The sequence below is a fragment of the Ambystoma mexicanum genome, chromosome 3q (assembly GCF_040938575.1).
Source record: "Ambystoma mexicanum isolate Mex_15411 chromosome 3q, UKY_AmexF1_1, whole genome shotgun sequence".
Classification (NCBI taxonomy): Eukaryota; Metazoa; Chordata; class Amphibia; order Caudata; family Ambystomatidae; genus Ambystoma; species Ambystoma mexicanum.
Window position 1 is genome coordinate 113,474,033 of NC_090926.1, and position 20,697 is coordinate 113,494,729.

Here is a 20,697-nt window from a genome sequence, read left to right on the forward strand (position 1 = left end):
GTCAAGGTGGCCTATGTTAATTGCTCCCAGGTGCCAAGACCTGACAGGGAGGGAGGTGTTCTAGCTGTGTTTGCGCTGCCTCTGCGCCGAGAAGAAGCAAGTTCTGACATTATGGCTCAGCTCAGGACAGATTCTGTTTCAAAGTGGCATTCAATGCCCCATCATAGTTCCAACATATACTCATGGGAGGATAACAGGCATTTTCACAAGTGTGTACATGGACCTTTGACGGAAGAGTATGAACTTAAGAAAAAGTGGTTGGTGCAAGTCTCCCCTCCGCACATAGCCTACAAACGATTGTGTGCAACAAAACACCAGATATTTCAAGAGCCTAACAGAATGTTGCCACACTGGTGATTTTGGAAGTTTTCCATAATATGTGACAGGGCTAAAAGTTGCATTACAGAATAGATGGTATTGAGTCTAGAACAAGGCTGGCTGTACTTGCTCACAATGAGAACATTTGGAGGGAACAACCAAGTACAAGGTGTGCTTTTGCGATGCTTCGTTACACCATGGCCTTTACAAAAAGAAAAAAGCAATGGGTGGCTAAGCCAATATTGGACCAGATGGAATTTGCCTTTGTGAAAGATCTGACTTTGTCTGTGCTGGCCATGCAAATGGACGGACTGACAACAGATTATGTTTCCAGGAGTCAGTCGACGGCACAGAACATTGCTAATGTGGTTTGTCCTCCAAAAGTTGAAATTGTTGGAAAGTTGACTTCAAGATTTTAATGAAGTGGTATCGTTTTTAAATATACGTCCCATACAAATTACATTTTCTCTTTTTTCATAAACTGTAAACATATCATATGTAGGTTTTTAAAATGTTCGACAGTAATTATTTTGTAAATGTTTTTAAAATATGCATTAAATAAATGTAAATCTATTTTTCTTATTAAATGTGTATTTTTATGACATTTTTAAATACAAGTTCTCTTAATCTTATTTTTTAATGTTATGTTGATTTTAAAGGATATTTGCACTGCACACTATCACCACCGGCATGGTCCCCTGGTGCTCTGGTGGATCTGAAAAGGAAAGGGGGTGGGGGTGAGTTAGTGGGAACAAGCTGGATAAGTGCAAGAGAGCAGTTATGTGCTGTTGGCAGCTTCAGTTCGGTTAACACCATTCGCTGAGCTCGTGGGTGCTTTCTAGTCGGTAGCCTTTGTGTGCTGTTGTGCAGAGCTATGTGTGGTTTGTTTTGTTGTTGTGGTGTAGTGAAGTTTGAGTGGTTTGCTGTGCTTTTGGGTTGTGGTTGTGTTTGGTTAGAGTTTGAGGGGCGTATGCAGAGGGGTGAAATTGTTAGTGGGTTGGTAATTGACCTCGCATTCTTTCTAGATGTGGAATATCTCTGCATTTCTATCTGGATCCGGAACTGGCTAATGTTCACAGTCCTGTCTATATATGACGCATGCCAATATTCACAATTATATCCAAATGTGGCACTGGCCCACCTTCGAAATCCTGTCTAGATGTGAAGCAAGCTAGCATTCACAATTCTATCTAAATGTGGCATTGGTAATAGTCCCAATGCAGTCTAGATGTGGCAATGGCTAATATTATCTAGATGTGGCACTGACCGACATTCACAATCCTGTCTAAATGTGACGTGGGCTAATGTTCGCAATTCTATCTAAGTGTGGCACTTGCTAACATTCACAATCCTATCTAGATGCCACGCAGGCTAATGTTCAAAATTTTATCTAAATGTGGTACTTGATATTATTCACAATTCTGTCTGGGTCTAGCACATGCTAATGTTCACAATTCTATCTAAGTGTGGCACTTGCTAACATTCACAATCCTATCTAGATGTCATGCAGGCTAATGTTCAAAATTCTATCTAAATGTGGTACTTGCAATTATTCACAATTCTGTCTGGGTCGGCACAGGCTAATGTTCACAATTCTATCTAAGTGTGGTCCTTGCTAACATTCACAGTTCTAAGTGTGGCACTTGCTAACATTCACAATCCTATTTAATTGTGGCACTTGATAACCTTCACAATTCTATCTCAATGTGACGCAGGCTAATGTTCACAATGTTATCTAAATATGGTACTTGCTAACATTCACAGCTCTAAGTGTGACACTTGCTAAGCTTCACAATTCTATCTAAGTGTGGCACTTGATAACATTCACAATTCTATCTAAGTGTGGCACTTGCTAACCATCGCAATTCTAAGTGTGGCACTTGCTAACATTCACAATTCTATCTCAATGTGGCGCAGGCTAATGTTCACAATGCTATCTAAATATGGTACTTGCTAACATTCACAGCTCCAAGTGTGACACTTGCTAACATTCACAATTCTATCTAAATGTGTAACTTGCTAACATTCACAGTTCTAAGTGTGGCACTTGCTAACATTCACAATACTAGCTAAGTGTGGCACTTGCTAACATTCACAATCCTATCTTGATGAGACACGGGCTAATGTTCACAATTCTGTCTAAGTGTGGCAATTGCTAACATTCACAATTCTAAGTGTGGCACTTGCTAACCTTCACAAATCTAGGTGTGGCACTTGCTAACATTCACAATTCTATGTAGGTGTGGCACTTGCTAACCTTCACAAATCTAAGTGTGGCACTTGCTAACATTCTTCATAATTCTATCTCCATATGACCCAGGCTAATGTCCACAATTCTATCTAAATGTGGTACTTGCTAACATTCACAGTTCTAAGTGTGGCACTTGCTAACATTCACAATCCTATCTAAGTGTGGCACTTGCTAACGTTCGCAATTCTATCTAAGTGTGGCACTTGCTAACCTCCATAATTCTATCTAGATGCAGCGCAGGCTTATGTTCACAATTCTATCTAAATGTGGGACTTGCTAACATTCACATTGCTATCTAAGTGTGGCACTTACTAACATTCTCAATCCTATCTTGATGCGAAGCGGGCTAATGTTCACAATTCTATCTAAATGTGGTACTTGCTATCATTCATGATTCTGTCTTGGTCCGGCACAGGCTAATGTTCACAATTCTATCTAAATGTGGTACTTGATAACATTCAGAATGCTATCTAAGTGTGGCACTTGCTAACCTTCACAATTCTATCTAAGTGTTGTACTTGCTAACCTTCACAATGCTATCTAAGTGTGGCACTTGCTAACCTTCACAATCCTATCTAGATGTGACGCAGGCTAGTTTTCACAATGTTATCTATATGTTAAGCAGGTTAATGTTAATATCCTGGTCTGCTATGGTCTGAGGGCAGGTAGAGTGGCAGGGCTTCTGGAGTAGAGTGATTGCTCTACTCCCCACCCAGGCCACACCTACCTTGGTGGTTGCTGCTGGTCGATGGCTGGCCTCCCCTGCTGATACCTGCTGACACAATCTGAACCCATCTCTGTGGGAGCCACCCTTTGCCTTGGGGCCCTTAGCCACAGGGGCTGCACGGGCAGAGGGCTGCCCTGAGAAGGTCAGTTATGACCAGGTGGACGTACCAATCAGGGGAGGTGGGCGGGCCAGAGGCAGGAGGGTGAGGGTGGGACTGGTAAAAGGCCAGACACAAACAAAGGACTACACCCCAGGGACTACACACTCTAGATGCAGGCCAGCACAGAAAAACATGGTCAGAAGCCACAAAAACACTAGAGAAACCAACCACAATAGCACACACTGATCAACAAAAATGATTGAAAAAACACTCAAACCCCTCCACTACAGTAGATGAAAACAGGCCAAACATGTATTACAATCAATGTACGACTACTCACTGAGCATCAACCTGCCCCTAAAGCTGTATCCAAAGTGGTTTCCCTACCAGATCCTTCGAGATTGCAGTCCACAAAGCAAGTGAAAAATGGCTGGAGGAAGCCAGTCAGAGACACACCTGACTATTCCAACCAATTGCAAGAGGGGAGGGCGGGACTGGGAAAAAGCCAGACACAAACAAAGGACTACACCCAAAGGGACTGCGCACTGTAGCAGGCCAGCACAGACAAACAGGGTCAGAAGCTACAAAAACACTAGAGAAGCAGACCACAAAAGCACACAAGTATCAACAAAAACAATTTAAAAAACACTCAAACCCCTCCACTTCAACATCTTCAAAGACTTAGAGCATCTCCTGGGCAAATTAACCCTAACAGGAAAGCAGAGGCACCGGAGGAGTTGACAAGGGAGGGCATGGCTCCACAGGAAAGGCATCTCAGTCAGGCATTATGATAAGCTCTGCAAGCCATTTTCTAACATGGGGTGGACCATGCCCCTTATCCCGCCTGGCGCATGGCCAACCAACCACCATACATCTGCAATAAAATCTGCTCGACTTCACCCACCCAAACACACATCAACACCACCAATAGAATACAGTTGAGTCCCACGAAAACATTTGGTTCAGCTGTTCACATAATCAGTGTCCTGAATCTTTTACTGCCCTGACAATCTGTCATGACAACCATCCTCTCATCTGATATCTATGGGATGCTATTAGGGACCTAGCCACTACCTACCTACCTACCTTTGTGCAGGCAAAAAATACACACACGCATTTTATAAATCCTTTCTTCACATCTCCAACCATGGTCCTCTAAACGTCGTTCAACCGTACACCAGATGGCGCCACACAAATGCATTATGAAATAACATAATATAGCATGGGACCCTGCCCTCTCCACCGACAGCCAGAGCAGAAAAAACAGTACTGTGCATCTATTGGTGCTGAGGTGTCTGCATTTAAGTGCCTCCCCTCCAATTGTATGCTAGCTTTTTCCATAGAGATGATGCCAGCACAGCAACACGGACCCACACCTGACACCTGGATGGGGGTGGTGAGGTTATATTTTAAACTGTTACTATTTTATTCAAGGCACAGTAAACATCTTATTGAATTATAGTTGTTAGTATAGGACACTGTTTCAATTGGGTTTTAAAACATCAGGGTATCATTACAAGTTTGGCGGTGTGGGCAAAAAGTGGAGGTAATTCCGTTACCTCCATTTTTCCCGCAGAATGACCACTGGCGGAATTACTAAGTGATAATTCTGGCAATATTCTGGAGGTAAAGTGGAGTATTTAACTCCAGCTCGAGGTAAATCCTCCACTTTACCTCCAATAATCAATGGAATTTCCACTTGTAATTCCGCCAGTTGTAATTCTGCCAAATATTTATCGAGTCCGATGGACTCAATAAAATTGCGATTTACACCGCCTACCACCACTTGCAATCCCATGGTAAACCCACGGGACCATGTGGCGGTAGCAGTGTACCATTTAGCAGTATTCAGGCAGATTTACCACCGGAATACCATCAAACTCTAAATGAGGCCTTAGTCTTCATTCATTTTACCCAAATTAAATTGACAGTGAAAACAAGTAATAATATATTTGGATTGTAAAAGTGGCGGACCACTCCCGCGTGCGCATGGAGTCTAATTTGACAAAATAATAATAATTAAACTTGTTTGATAAAGAAGGTGTATATTTATAGTAACGTTGAAACAAAATATGTAATTTTTAAGAGTAAAAATATTTGTGTATTTTTCCTGTAGAGCTTACTATTAGAATAGGGACATAATATTTTTCTATTCTGCATTAAACCCAAAAACGAAACCTAGCTTGACCTTGGAAATTTGAGCACACAATACAGAGTCGCTTTCTATGTTGTCCCTGAATCCCTGTTAGTAAAAATTGCAAGGATAAAATGAGCAAGTAACAACAAAAATAAATGTTTCAGCCTGATCACAACTTGTTGGCGAACCTTATAGATTTTTGAAGTTGTGATTGAATTCAATTTGAATTGTTGCTGTGAGTAGGGCTGCACGACGGCTCCTGATTCTGAGGCTGAGCAGAATAATAGAAGTTCAAATTGGAAAAAGGAAGCGGAATACCAATTAAATTGCGCCCATCTCAATTTGTCACTTAGTTCGAATGGTAAATAAATTGGGTGTTGATAATGTTTCTCAAGAAAGAACCTTGCCAAACCTTTATCTTTTTCAAAAAAACATTTAATTTCAGAAAAGTTCATCAAAATAAATTGTAGTCTTCTTTACTAAAAGTTCAACATGAGTTGAAATCCTCAACATAAATTGAAATCCTCGACACGTGGTTCGCTGTCATATATTGGCTGACAGTTCTTCAGGAGGAAAAGAGCCTCACATTCACCTTTAAATATTTTGAATCACATCGGTGTAAGCGAAAAATAAATACTGCTTCTTGAAACACAAATGGTGCTATCACTTTAAAGTTGTTGGCTAGAAGTGGTTATATTTGCCCAATGTTGTTGTTGTTGTTAAGCTTAATTGGTTTTCGTTAAGTATTTAAAGCGAAATTGCTTGTTGCTGTCCCGGATCGCGGCGTGATAACCTGAGCAAGCAGCAACAAAAGAAAAGCTCAGATCCAATTGAAAGAAACTGAACAGACAAAAATTAAGTTTCTATTCATAAGAGCTGTTGAACGAGGACGCTGCACTTTACATTGCTAAAATGGAAGTCTACAAATCATGTAAGCAAAAGTGTCGGTATTAGAATAATATTTGAGCAAATGTGTGCTTGACAAGAAACGATGTGTCACCTTGATATTCAAGTTGACGCAAAGACAGCCCATTTTGTACATTGAAGTATACATTCCTGCCCAAGGTACAGAAGGAAGGCCGGGGAACAAATCCAGCACTGCACGGGTGGTGGAGCCCTATGTCTCGAGTGCCAGAAGCGCTCCACACGTGCCAGGCCGTTCTAGATGAGTGAGTGTTCATCTGCAGAAGCAGATCTCTCCACAGACAGCGCTTCAAACATAAACACATAAAAACATAACACAGCACAAAAGAAAGAACAGGAAAAGGGCCATAACTGGAAGATGCAGAGGCTAGGCCATCCTCCAGCGCGGCATCTAGCTCAGGGGAAACAGGACAATGGTGGGGCCGAGGAAAGGGGACGCTTTTTATAAGATCTGTAGGGGGCTAACAGGGTTGTTCCCCAGACAGGCCTCAGGCACCTAGAGTGAGCCGTATGACGTGGATGGGGGCAAAGTAATAATAGATAGGCAGCACCTGCTCCCGGCGAATGACTGTGATTAGGGAGAGCTGCATGAAATACTAGCTTGATGCATTCTTGCACGCTAGACTTGGCTGAATGCATGTCGTCTAGAATCCTACACTAGATCAGTGATGTACAGGGGGATGTGAATTTCAAAAACGGAATTTTGTGCATGGATCTTTATTAAGTTCACGCATTGTCATGGCTTGATAGATGTGTCTGTAAATGAAAGGATGTGTTGCAATTGTAGGGTGCATATGTCTAGGAACGGTGAGTTGTTGAGTAGTAGCACACATGGGCTAAAGCAAGAAAAAACATTGGTGAGAGCAATGTTAGCTAGTGTCACAAAAGCAGACATGTTTTTGTAGTTGCAAATTCAGAAAACAACCAGACATGTGAGGAGATGAAGGCAAGGACCAAACAAAATATAAAAATAGGGCATGAACACATGACCATGACCCGTCCCTCAGTATTGTTTACTGAACCCAATGCCAGGCGCGCATAAGCGATTCTCTGTTCTCTTCACCTTGGCACTCCTTTGATAATACGGGAAGGTGACGGTCCTGCATGAAAGCCCTTTTACTATGGTCTCCTAATTCTGTCACACAAAAGTGTGTTGTCTCGCATTTGCACAACCTTCTGGAGCTTGGGGACCCGCAAGAGAGGGTGGTTGCTTGGTTGGAGGGATAGAGAGAGGAGTGCACTAAAATGGTGGCCTGAGTCAGATCAGAGAAGCCATGCTCTGCTGTCAGTTAGCGGCTACATATTAAGAGGCGTGTGGTGGTGACGTGCGTGTTCTGCAGGGTGAGATCGCAGCCGTCGTCGAGCCGTTGCATGCTGGATGGCCTCCAGGGGCATCTTCCCGGATTCTGTGAGTGTAATCGCTGTGAGGCGATTGGCTCGTTAGTCAGTGTGTGGAGTGAAGATCAACTCGGCCGTGTTGAGCATGACTCAGAGTAGGAGGCAGAAGGTGGGTGCTCATAATGAAAGGTCTCTGTGTGGTGAGACGGTGCAGGAACATGGGTGTTGGTTAGGATACGAGGTTGGGAGTTGGATGTTAATGTAGGGTGAAGCCATCTCCTCCCTCTGCAGACATCTCCCATGTTCATTGGCTCTCTAGTTTGACCTTTGCCCCAAGACTATTTTCTAATCGTGGCTCAAGTTTTATGGTAAACCCGAGGCTACGTGAGGTGAACTGTAAGACTCATATTACAGTGAAAGAGCAGAAAGCCAGCCCTACATTTTCAGTCATGATGTAGCCATTTTAAGTAGTGTTGGCTTCTTGACTGAACGGGGAATGACGCTGCTATGATCATCCTGTGGAACATTTCAGGCTCTTCTGCCGCTTGGGTGTTTGTCACATTGTTACCGGTGAATGCCGTGGTGGTTGCCAATCCCAAGCTTCATCAAGTAATGCACTCAACGTCACTTTACCAGAGTACCAAAATGACCACTTAAAAACAGTCAAACACAGCACGCTGACTTATTAGCTGTCTAACGAAATGGGGGAATGTGGACGTTGGCAAAAGAGATTTATTAATCCGTATTTCTTAGGTGCAAGTACCAACTTATCCTTTCTCACTGGAAAGCACTATAACCCCACAGACAGCTCTTCCTAGGGATTGGTAACCCACTCCCTTTCGCAATTGGAATTGGATGAGGCTGAGAGGCCATTCTTGGCCAATGCCACCATTATGGAGACCAACGAGACTTTAATTAACATTAATTAACAACTTGATGATTTTAATGGTTTAACCACCAGCAAGCAAATGAATAAACTTGCTTAAGATATTAGAGAGTTTAAACAATTAGCAAGAAACGTGCACTTAAAAAGTGCAATACTACCCGTACATGTGACGTTAATCCCTTTATATGGCCTAGTATTCAAGTGCTCGAATGGGCGAATATGTTGCTGCTTAAAAATTGTAAATTAAAAGGTGACCTCCAAAAACTTTAAGTGACCTATTAACAAAGCTTTTAACAAACCATATATTAAGTATATTTCTAAAATCACACTTGATTTGCAAATCTTTTTATGACCTATATACATGATCACGTCAATGGGTATATATAATCAGACTTTCCCAAAATGGTGCTTAAGGTCACCGAACAGTGATTTGACTCGTCATTCTCTGTGGTCTCCACACACACACTCTGGTGGGCCTATGAGCACATTCTGCATAATCACCTAAAATTGAAAAATTCCTGGAACGTTCTGTATCCACATTAGCTCAAATTGAAACTCTACCTTTTCACTATGCTCTAACAAGAACAGTAAAATCCCTTAACTAATAGAATCCCTCTTCACAACTGATTGAACACAAGAAAGATGAATCTGCCTTTTGTAGCCAGAGGTATGAGATTTAAGTACTTAGTCATGTTGAATAATTCCTCAATATTGGAATCACTTGCTAGACGTTTGGTTATTGTTATTTAATTCTGTTCTAGCTTTCCAGAAATTAAAGTTGTATCAATCACCGGTGTTAGATTTTGAAAGATGAGCGGAGCAGCGGAAATTCTTTTCAAACACCTTTCAGTGAGTGCCTTGACAATTAATTTGTATCCAAACATACATTACATTATTTGGTTTTGGAATACTCATTGCATCTCTTTTCATTATGTTTAGGGTCTTTAATGTTTGGTCCTGAGGAAGGCATGTCAATCACACTATGCTAAAATGTCATTGTTATGTCGACCCTTATGTGCCATCTCAACATCTGTTTCAGACCTTTATTTGCCCCCTCAATATCTCTTAGTGAAGAAATGCATATTAACAATGTATTTTTGCACAAAGCATGTTTCACTTGTACTTGTATTATTGTAGCAAATGTTGTTTCTTTTGCACAGTCTTTGATTGAATTGAGAGTTAATTTTTTGACATATCGTATTTTCTATTAGCACCCGGGCGGGGGAAGCCAGCCAATCAGGTCGCTAGGAACGTGGGCTCGAACCGCCGATGCAAGGCCGCATTCCAGCCAGCCTGACAGCCAGCTCCCCCTGCCGCCATCTTCCCCTCACCCTCCACCCTCTTTTTCTTTAAACCCTTCCCACCCGCCACTCACCTAATTTCAGCTGCTTCGACACTCACCGCTGCAGCCGCTCTTTCTCCCTGGCTTCAGCTGGCCGCTGGAAAGGGAAGAGGGGCTCCATACGGAGCTGCACCTTCCCTTTCCAATGGTGGCCATCTTTGCAAAGGATTTTCCTTCATTCAACGGGACATATGCGGCGTCCCATTGAATGAAGGAAAATTCTTTTTTTTCAGCAACCCGGGTTACCGCTTTGGCAACCCGGGGTGCTAATAACCTTAAGCCCCGGTTCCAAGGGCTGAAACTAGGGTTAATGGCCCAGCGAAAAAAAAATTATCCACCATGGCTTCACTCAGATAGATAATATCTGCTGTCGGGCCATTAACCCCGAGACCCACCCTTGGAACGGGGTCTTAATGCCATAAAATTACGCATTTTGTAGATTTAACTCCAGTATGCCACTTATTTTTATTTATTTATGAATGTGGTTAGCCAACTAACTTGTCTTCATTCAAAATATTTTCAAAGAGAACATGTGCGGGCATATTACTTTCCCAAGGTCCCATTGTTGACACATGATCCCCTCGTTACATGTTTAGCACCCAGGACAGGGACAGATTCGTTTCTGGAGATGTTTGGTTTTGTGGAGTGCATTCTACAAACCATGTAATAACAATGAAAACAAATGACTGACTTTCAGTTTTTGTTGACCTTCAAGGATATGCACTTACAAAAGGGAAGCTTTTTTAATGTTTTAATTCTTATCATTAGTAACTATTTTATTACATTGTTGCAACTTGTTGGATGTGCTTCTTAAACTTCACATGATTAGCTGTAAATGATCTTAGATTAGGTTTATAATTACTTTTAAACGTCTGCATTATTTTACATGGTGTATTTGAAGAATCAAGTGATTCTGAAGAAATTGATAAAATTATAAATTTCTCATGAATTATACATGCAAATCAAGCAATTCTCTGAGGGCTCGGACAGGGTAACACCGCACAATAACATGAGGAAAAACATTGTGGGGTAGAAGGAGGCATGGTAACAGAGTTTCCAATCTTGGTAGTCGGCAACCTTCGTTCCTGAGATTGTTTAAAGTGCTGAAAGTTGTTCTTAGAGTCTTTTAATGAGAAAAGATTGTTTGTACCATCTCACAAACCTCAAGAACGTGTTTGAGAGGTTTTGCCTCCTCGAGTTTCTTTGAAAATTCGGGTCGTTCTGTCCCAGTAAAAGTTCTGGAGAGATCTTGTTCCAGAGTTCCGGGCAATGGGATGCTAATAACCTGGCGCCCACTTTTGTTTTTGTATGAGATTTGTTTATAATTTGATTGAGGATGGCATTGATCTCAGTGTTCTGGTAGGTCGGTGATGTGAAAGATGTTTTGACAGGTCTGCCGGTCCTTTCTTGCAGAAACTCTTGTGGATCAGGCAGAGAATGTTTTGTTGGATTCTTTATCCAATTGGATGCCACTTCTTTGATTTTAATTCTGGTGTAATGTGACCATGTTTGCTTTGAAGAGATATAAATCTAGCTACTCTATTTTGGTCTAGTTTAAGCTGTTTGATGAAATAATTTGGGAGGCTACGGTGAATGGTGTTGCAGTGTAGGGTTCAATCAACACTTGTGTGTATGGGTAGGTTGGCCATTAACAGCCAACCAGTGCAAGCCAAACTAGGCCTGTTAATGGGTTAGCCTGCACCACAAGCACAAGCGTTTTTATTTTTCAAAGTATCAACATTTATTTACTATGATACATTATTTATAAACAAAGAATTTGTCATAAATGAATCCACACATTACATTTCATGAGTATTGCAGGAGAGCATACAACAACATACCAGGCCCTGAATAGCCAAACAATTTCACACCATTCACAATATATAATTCATTCATTTACATCTCATACAAATGACAACCATTCATCCACAAGTCAATAAAAGTGAATCCAGGATTGATTCAACATTTGTGTAGTGAAACACACTAGTTATCCCTACATAATCTTGCTATTTCATACACATAAAATGTGTCTAATCACAATAATTATACAATATGTGATCTATTTAGCAGGGTGGATCCAAACAACAGAATCCAACTGATTACATCCCCGAATGTTCTTCTCAACCGGTTTCGACGTTTAATAATAATTGAAGCAACGTCTTCATCAGGAGAAACAATTGATGCAATACATAAACTGGAAAAAAGTGAAATGTGCACAGAATTATTGCACTGTCCCTTGACGCCATTCACAAATACTGTCTAGCCCATCCTTGCAACATTCAATTATTTACAACAATATTAACATAATAATATATCTAAATTGAAGGACAACACAACATAGAGGTGAATCACAAAGTGTTCCTTATGTTCCAGAGTGAAAAGGGTTTGTGAGGCCCAAAAAAGAGGAAAGACTGAGTCCAAGGGCAAAGCAAAACCTCCACCATGGCCGAAGCAGAGAACGAAGCCATTTTCAAGTACACCCTCAAAGTTAACTGGTGTCAAGAAAGAAATCACACTGCACTGTCCTGGCCAGTATGGTCATGTGCTCTCAACACGCCTAATCGTAGGTGCCACTTGAGTTCAGTTCAAGGAATGTCTGAGTCTGAAAAAACATTGATTATGCTTACTATTACCGGAACTGTCAGTCTAAGTGGTTGCCAGTAGAAAGGATTGAGTAAAGGGGTGAACAAATTAATGTGCAACCATTAATACTCACCCCAAACAAAAGCCAATTTTTTTTTAATGATGGAACATAATTCAGAACTGCAGGCGTGACGGGAGGAAGCTTGATTTTTTGGCATATCCAACTGTCAATTTAAGATGTCTGTATTAAAACAAAGCAGTGTGTAAGTGACTAGGTGTCGACTCCGAAGAATAGAGTTAGTTGTTACTAAATAATCGGGAATGCAAATGCGAAATGACTGTATCCGTATGGTTACCTACTGATGAATAAAACATTTGCTTGGTCTACGATAGAAATAGAAACAGGTGCAACAACCTACTTCTATTTCTGAAGCCACAGCAGGTAGAGCCGGCGTGGGTTGTGGAGCAGTGAAACAATGAAGGATAGAGGAGACCATGGCTTGGTAAGTGGGTATCTCCGAGGGTGTGGGAGGTGGTATGGGTGGCAGGAGTGATTTGGGGATGCATGCAGATGGGGCAGGGCAAGGCCAAGTGAAAGAAGAGTATGGAGTGGGGTAATGGGGCCAGCCAATAGGAGCAGGTTCCACCTTTACCACCTATACATGCCCTTCTTCCATAGCACATGATTGCCTGGCGCCTTCTTTCCAAGTGATAATAATCAAGTTTGCTCACCCCCAATCTGGCACATATTTTGTGGTTCCTTCCCAGATGGATCATGATCTTTTGGAGGATGTGTAATTGGGGATATGCACCACTGATTACAGTGTTCATTTGTTGCATGAAGGGTAGTTTTGAAATGAATATATGAATACGATTCCCAGGTGTTTTTTCTTGTCAGTGGGTGTAGTCTGGGAGCCAAGAATGAATGGGGCACTTTCGAGTTTGGGTTGGCATCTAAGTTAAGGATTACCAGTGTCTTCTACCATCTATGTATGCATTTTGGCGAGACAATCAGCAGCAATAGTATTCTCCGACTAGTGTTTGTTTTTTTTTTAACATGAGTCAATGGGCCTCATTACACGGATGGCGGTAAGGATTTACCGGTACCGGTAAAATACCGGTACAGGTAAATCCTTACCGCCTTACTACGAGGTCCCTTTGCGGGTTGGGGGATTTAACGCCTGCTTTTTGCAGGCGTTAAAAACCAACCCGCAAAGGGACCCAGGGAGCTAATTACGGTACCGCAATTTGCGGTACCGTAATTAGCGCCTTCCCCATTCCCATTGAGCCCTATGGGGCAAAAATGGGAATGGGGAAGGGCAATGGTGGAAGGGGGAATTACCGCCCCGCCAACCTTGGAATGGGGCGGTAATTCCCCTTTCCGCCAAGGCGGTGCCGGTATTTTACCGGCATGAACCATGGCGCTAATAGCCCCATGGTTCTCCACCATCCGTGTAATGAGGCCCAATGTCGTCTGCCTAACGCTGAAAATAGTTTTCACGGATTAAGGCCTCCATTTGCATGTGTGATTTAAAGAGCCAAGGAGACTTAAATGTACCCACTTGAACTTGCAATGATCTCTCGTTTGGGAAGGATTATACGTAAGTATTGCCTTGCCCCCATACCATACCCATGTATTGCGCAGTGTCTATGAGCATCTAAAGGTCCACGTGGTTGTATGCCACGGATAGATCTTAACATTTGAGACACCATTTTGGTTATTGTATCAAATCCTTGGATGGATTCTTTTAGGCCTATCAGGGTTTGTTTCTGCATGATAGTTGGCGCTCAGTTATCGTGAAAAAGGCTGTGAGCTAAATGTTTCCAATTGTGTCTGTAATTGGCTAACTCCTCTGAGTTGTCTGTGGGCTTTTTCAGTAGTGTTTTTTGTTGCCTATCTGAGGTCTACGGGAACATTCTTGGTCTGGAATGACTTGTTCAACATTTTACGGTTAGCATTAGGAGATTGTGTGTATTGGTTCCTTCATCACTGTTGCTGGGCAGAGAACAGATAAGCAATGTGCAGGGTGCTTTCTGTATACTCACTGCCGTTGCGATGTCTGTTACAAGTCATTGAACGTGGCCCTCGGTGCTCTAGATAGATTTGTGGGATCCGTCATTTCTTTTTGGTTGTTGACAGCGGCTTGACGACCGATATTTTATTGACGGAGAATGTTGATATTTATACAACTAGTTTTTGTGATTGTTTTACTTTGCTCCTGGTTTTTTCTGTTGTGGTACGTTCTTTGGCTATCTAGAAAAGCTCTCTGGTTTTCCTTGGGCCTCAAAGGTTCAATTAGTATAATAGTCATGTTTTGCTCATTCTATTATGTGTCCGTGGCCTCTTGCCTATCTATGAGGAGCCCTCTCGTCCTCCTTTTAGTGGGACATTAATTCCTCTTCAGTTTCAATCCCATTCTTTTAAGGATGGTTAGGTCTATGGGGGTCATTCCGAGTTTGGAGGTAAACATGGTGCAATTAGCACCATGGCTGCCTCCAAACTCGGGTCCGGGTAGTCGGAATGGGGACTTACCGGGACATACCGACCTATGCGGACCCGATAAGTCCCCATTTCGAAAACCATTCCCCATTCCCATTTGAGCCCCCATAGGGCTCAATGGGAATGGGGAAGGAGCTAATAACGGGACCGCAAATTGCGGGCCCGTTATTAGCTCCATGGTCCCTTAACGGGTCCCGCTAAGGGCGGCTGGTGAAACCAGCTGGCCCTGGTGGGACCCACTAAGGGACCTCGTAATAGGGCGCTAGGAGGTTAACGGCACCGGCATCCTTACCGGTGCCGTTAACCCCCTACCGCCAGGGTCGGAATGACCCCCTATGTTGTACCATTCGTTGGCTTTATTAGCTGCATGTTTGGGCTGAGGTGGAGTGGCCCACAGTTCGGGTTTAGCCTGACCATTGAATGGTGGATGTCATTCTCCATGAAGTTGCCATTGCTTAGGAGTCTCAGGGTCTCCATTTGGGCCTTACGTTCTTCTGGAATAACAATGTTGCTGGACCAGACTTAGGTTATTTTTAGACAGACTGACGGTTTCCCAGGAAAAAAGGACATTCATGGCCTGGCCATCTGTGTGTGGGTTGACAATGTTTTGTGTGAAGCCGGCTCAAGGACATCTTTTGGGGGGTTGACAGGGGTCACAGCTGCGAACCCTGTGGTCCTTCTTGCTACCCCTGTAGTCTCGCTCGCTACCCTATTATTATTATTATTTTTTTTTTAATGCCAGCTCCTGGGTTGTGGACAGCGCCATTCGGCTATTTGTTTCTGGAGTGGATGGCTTTCTTGTTCAGGCCTCTTAAAAAAACAACATAAGTGTAACAGTTTGAGCAGTGACCCTGTAAGAAAGAAAAGGAAAAATAAATAATTTGTCGTTCGGGAATTCCATACAATAATTGCTAGACTCATTAAAGGTTTATTTCAGGCACACTTCAGGGGATGAGTCACTGATTTAGTCTGTTCTTAAACACCTCAAATTCACAACGCAGACAAAGGCGTCCAATCCATAAAAATTGTCTTTTGCGAAAGTGCATATATAAAAATCAGTTACTAAAACCCCCAATATGATCTTTGTTTAAGAACATTTTAAAACAAATCAAACATAGAAAAATTATAAATTCAGATTCTACCATTTCAGTCTAATTAGTTCAATTAGGCTAAACAAAATGTAAAACTGCTATTGTGAAAGATGGATCAAAGCCTTGCACCAATCTGTCCCACAATTCCTCTGGGTTTGAACAGGTCTCATTGTAAACATATTTACTCAAAATCACAGCGATCCGATCTGGCTCTCTGAATAGGGCCTTGAACATATGGGACCCATTCATGGACTACGCCGCCAGATATCCGGCTCTCACCAGAAGACCCCCATTAACCAGATGGCTCCAAATCAACCTACCTCACTGACCCCCATTCGTGGGCCGCAGCAATCCAGCTCGCCAAGGACCCCGCAGCAGCCTAGGGCAGTCCGGCCCACGGACGTGATTACTCACTGCTCTTACTAAGAGACACTGACACTCGACCATGATTTACGATAGTTGATCTGTTGTGCTTGCACTTAATGTAATGCTCACTGATGTAAACCCAATAAAATGGTGTTATGAAAAAAAAAAAAAACATATTTACTCAATATCAATGTTATTGTGTCTTGTAAAGCAGGGCAATAGAGAAGTAAACATTTCCTAGTTTGCAAAGAATCCTTAATATTACAATAAGAACAAGATGTAATATCCATAGGATCCTGTGATCGTACCAACAGTATTTCCCGGGTCTGTAATACATTTAACTCGAAACTGAGTAATTGGACTCTCGAGAAGCATTAGGAAACCTCTGGAGGTAGTTCGGTAGCACTCCCAAAGCCTTGTAACAGAGGCGCTTTACTGACTTCTGCTTGGTCGTTAAATTATCTGCAGTCTTCTTAATTTTTGATCAAATTGCATCATTTGTAGCTTTTACAACTGGTACAGATTTTTTAGCGAGCATTGTCTCGTTTATCTCTTCTAGTAAAGAATTGACTACAGGATTTAAAATACCCTTATAAAAGGACAATGGGGGTCATTCCGAGTTGGGCGGTAGCCATGGTGCTGTTAGCACCATGGCTGCATCCCAAACCGGGTCCGGGTCAGTCTGGCAGAATGGGGACTTACCGGGTCATTCCGACCCTGGAGGACCTAGTAAGTCCCCATTCTGTAGACCATTCCCCATTCGCATTTCAGCCCCCATAGGGCTCAATGGGAATGGGGAAGGCGCTAATAACGGTACCGCAAATTGCGGTACCGTTATTAGCTCCAAGGTCCCTTAACGGGAACCGCAGAGAACGTGTGGTCAGATCACCCGTTCCTGCTGGGACCTGCTAAGGGACCTCGGAATTGGGCAGTAAAGGTTTTCCGGCACCGACATCATTACCGGTGACCGTTAACCCTTACCGTCCAAGTCGGAATGAAGCCCAATGTCTTCCAGTTATACGAAGCGGACAAAGAAGACAACCCCAATTCAAACCTCAATGGAGCAATCGAAAAGCAATCCGGAAGAGTTAAGGCCTTTCTCCAAATCTTCACCTCAAGTTGGACCCAACAGATTTTTTTTGCCAATGCATTCACCTCAAAACCATAAAGCAAGGCTGGGACAAACTTAAGGCGATACAAGCGGAATCAGCGAAAACATTGCATAGCATGTCTTTATTTGTCTCATCTGTGCTGCAAATTGGGTTGCCCTGGATTAAAGCCCTTTCATTAATCGTTCCAGATTAGGAAATCCATCTATCATGCAACCAAGATATTCAATACTCAACACCGGTGCCAAAGTGGAGTTGGCAATAGACCAAGTAAAGGCGTAAGGCTTCTCCTAAGTCTCTTGTATTTACTTTTGTTCTCGGATCACAGGACCGTTTCTGTATGGTTCCAGTGAAGTGAGAGATCTCCCCTAGCTTTGGCTCCATGCTCTCCTATGGCATGGCCACCCACCTTATATGGTGTAGTTTCAGGGACCCACAGAGCCCCTTTTGAAATGTTTGTTTTGGGAGCACTAGTGAGTACCTAGATCCACCAGTGGAAGAGTGGTCATCTCGCTTTTATGACCTTGCTGTTTTACTGTTTGCTTCACAAACCATCTTGAATGCAGTGCTTTGAGGGCATTTTGTATCCCTTATCTTTGTTCTAAGTAGCATGTTTGCTACTTTCCAGGTATTCTTTTTTGCAGGCTGGTGACAGTTGTTACTTATTCACAGTTTTTTGGATGCATTGTCCCGGGCTGCTGTGGCAGCCATGATAATGCACTAATGGGGACTGTATACTCAAAATGCCCCCCCTTCTTGTTTTAACTCCTGTTCAAGATAGCATGTCCTCTGCTAGAGGTCCTTCTTCTTTTCTAAATGGGGAGGGCTCCCTTTCTTCATGCACCTTGAAGGGGTCCTTGCAAGAAGCCCACAAAGGCCTTCCTTTGTCTGTGTGTGTGTGGGCTGGAAGTGAGGAAGCGGCTGTCTGCCCACAATCCACATTCCTCCATGGACATATATGTTGCTGAGCCGATTCTGGGAGGCTGGCTGTCTCCTATTGGACAGCCACCTCCAAATGTAAATGTTGCACAGTGTCCTTATTGGAGGCATGGGGTCGCACCCAGCCCATTTTCTGGATACAAAGAGATGAGATGCACCGAGGAAAAAGGTTTACCACTAGAGTTGAACAGATCCAAAGATGAAAACGACTGAGGGATCCCAGAAGACTGCTGCAGAAACCAGCATAGACTCAGCCAATACCAGTGTTGCAAACCTTGAAATTCACATCGACAGGGAAGACCTCTGTGGGGTATCTTCCTCCTTCAGACTGTTGGTGCCAACCAGTCACCTACCGTACTGGAGGTACATCAACAGTTTTCTGTCATCGCAACGTGCACATTTGCATTTACTTTGCAAGATCCAGACCAGCTGTCTGTCATTCCAAAGATTTCCGGCTATCCAAATGGTGGAAACTCTTTATAGGCATCCTCAAGGTTCTTCTGCGACTCTGGAAAGTGGTTGTGATGACCAAAGTTCCACAGCCGAGTTGCCCAGGGCCTTATTACCCGGTCCGAGGTCAATGCAAGAAGACGACCAGTGGATAATCCCGGGAGGATAGCTCAGCGGCAGCGTGCGCGTCTTCAAAGCAAGACGACACGAAGCAACAACAGGTTCGATCCCCGGGTCCGCACGCGTTATAAATACGTAACTAAGACAAAAAAAAAAAACACAATTACGCAACTAAGAAAAACAAACAATTCCTGTAACAGCGCCTCGATGCCTGCGGGCTGTGTGAGCGCTTTATAAATGTTAAATAAATAAATAAATAATATTCTCAAACCTGCAACCCAACGCCCCTGCACGATGACTACAGCAGTGAGCCTTGTTATTCTCCAGCGATTTACTGTCATATGGTACCATTCTTAGCTTTTTAGCGGCTCAGGCCTTATGCCCCTTATGTCTCTTATACTGGCCTCTCCCCATTGGGTTTGCATTGGGCACATAGTCCTGCTTAACTTAGCGCTATCTGGGACTGTTTTACATTGGTGCATTTGCCCTGCACTAACTGAACTTCAGTGCTTTACCTACACTATCTGAGTGGGTCTTCCAGGCTAATAACCTCCTCCCTCAAAAACCTTTTGGGACTCCTAGAGACATGTTATAGGTAGGACTGGCCCCTGAATTTGTAGAATATGGTATTGGGTGCCTTTATAACTAAAAAGCCTATGTGTAATGTGAATCTAACATCTATTCTCCCTACTTTAATGAATGCAATTATTGTGTGAATAACTGAAAAGGATTCTAAATGTAGTGCGTGACCCATAATGGGTTACCAGCCTGTGAGTTCAATTTGTGTACTGCAATATTTCTTTTTAGCTTGACACGTGTGGCTTAGTGTAGTCCTGTAATAAATTATTGTTATTTGTATAACTTACCTGTCTTCTCCTTATCAAGTCTGATAAGTGTTAACTGTATTACACAACAGTGCACCCTTCCCCCTCAGTTCAGCCTTGCTGCTTGGCCAACGCTACTTAAGAGAGTAGCTTTGCTCGACTGGGGTTGTGTATAACCTAGCTAACCCTAGAATGGCTTTTTCAAGTCCTGCCCCACGTAGCAACTTTGAAAAACCCTCCTAACACCTAGGGCCTCATTACACGGACGGCGGTAACCATGGCGCTATTAGCGCCATGGTTGCCGCCGATATTTTACAGATTCCGCCTTGGTGAATGGGTGAATTAGCGCCCCATTCCAAGGTTGGCGGGGCGGTAATTCCCCATTCACCAAGGCACTTCCCCATTCCCATTTGAGCCCCCATAGGGCTCAATGGGAATGGGGAAGGAGCAAATAACGGTACTGCTATTAGTGGTACCGTTATTTGCCCTGAAGTCCCTCAGCGGGTCCCTTCCTTAACGTGTGGGATGGCCACATGTTAAGGACGGGACACGCTGAGGGACCTCGTAGTATGGCGCTAAGGGATTAATGGCACCGGTGCCCTTACTGGTGCCGGTAATCCCTTAGCGCCATCCGTGTAATGAGGCCCCTACTCTTTAAGAAACATTTTCAGGATATATAAAAATGAACATTT